Source organism: Astatotilapia calliptera, chromosome 5, assembly GCF_900246225.1.
Source record: "Astatotilapia calliptera chromosome 5, fAstCal1.2, whole genome shotgun sequence".
Lineage (NCBI taxonomy): Eukaryota > Metazoa > Chordata > Actinopteri > Cichliformes > Cichlidae > Astatotilapia > Astatotilapia calliptera.
Window position 1 is genome coordinate 34,253,668 of NC_039306.1, and position 1,390 is coordinate 34,255,057.

General features: G+C 39.5%; 1 non-coding gene across 1 annotated transcript; it reads left to right on the top strand.

The window, feature by feature from the left end:
• The first annotated feature begins 697 nt into the window (after positions 1-697).
• Positions 698-780, top strand: trnal-uag (transfer RNA leucine (anticodon UAG)). The gene has a single exon. It is a non-coding gene; the product is annotated as a tRNA-Leu (tRNA).
• The last annotated feature ends 610 nt before the right edge of the window (positions 781-1,390 follow it).

The window sequence follows — 1,390 nt, forward strand, 5'->3', positions numbered from 1 at the left end:
ATGCAATGAAGGGGCTCTGCAAACTGAACCTTGGCATTAGGTCATGTCTTTTATTCAGAAACTCTGACCCATGTGTGTAAATATTTAGGAGACCTGGTGACATAATGTGTATGGCGAAGTGCTGTACTGAAGCCAGGCTTTTAAAATGAAATCTGAGGAATCACAAAGACGCCTGTGCTCACATATCAGTTTTCACATCATATCTTAAAGATTAGTGGTGCGTCACTAACCCTTTCCCTGGATTTTGAGGCAAAAACTGAAATGATCATCATTGGTTTATCAAGTCCACAATAACATTACAGAACAGATCATTAATATGATTCAGTTCAAATACTGTGAATATATTATATCACCAATTACAACCAGTGACATTACTGGTTATAGCGATCATTTTGGCAATCTTTGAAACAGTCATATGTATCAGAACTTTAAAGACTGCAGTAACACTTGTGTTATATTGCACAATGGATGTACTGGAACTACTGCAGGACTACATGAATGGAAGGAGCACTGATGAGCAAGCAGATTTCTGCACATCAACATTCATGATGTGCTTTGCATTTACTGTGCATGGTTAACACTGTGAAGTCAGTGTCAGTGATGAATCTTGGCAATCAGAGGACAAAGCAAATAATCTCTGTAAAACACTGGTGTAGAATTAGGACTCGGAGCTAGGTGCTACAGGTCATCATCAAGTGTCAGAATGGCTGAGTGGTCAAAGGCGCTGTGTTTAGGCTGCAGTCTCCTCTGGAGGCGTGGGTTCAAATCCCATTCCTGACAGGAAATTTCTGCTGCTATGTTAACTCAATTTCCCCCTGGGATTAATAAAGCTTGTCTCATCATCAGTTGTAACTTAGTCCTCAGGATACTCACTTTAAGCATGCAAAAGAAAACACATTTGCAAGTGTATTGTAATTTATACAGGCAATGTTCCCTGCAATGGGCTTATGCACTATTTTATACTGATTGTAAAGAAAAGATGAGACAGGAACGTCACACAGAGTTTTTGAAGTCTTTGAACTTTTAGTATATATCGAGTATGTGAACTTTTTTCTCTTTTTTTGGAGCCAGAATTAGTGATTAGGTTGGAGGGTAGAGTCTTGCTGCATCCATATAAACTATGAGGTTGCACTGCACAGTATGTACTCGGACAGTGTGTAACAGAGAGCAAGCCGTACTGTCAGAGAATTCCATTAAAAATGCTCCAAAAGGCACCAACAGCATAAAAAAGGCAGAGAGGTCCAGGTCAGTGAATTGAGAGGCCTAGCTGACTGGTTACATCTTCCCGTGTCAGCACAGAGACAGTCTGTAACTTAGCCACAACTTTAGGATGTGTAATAAAAAGGAAAAAAGGTATCTCCTCATTTTATAAATTTGTATCTTTTGTGAG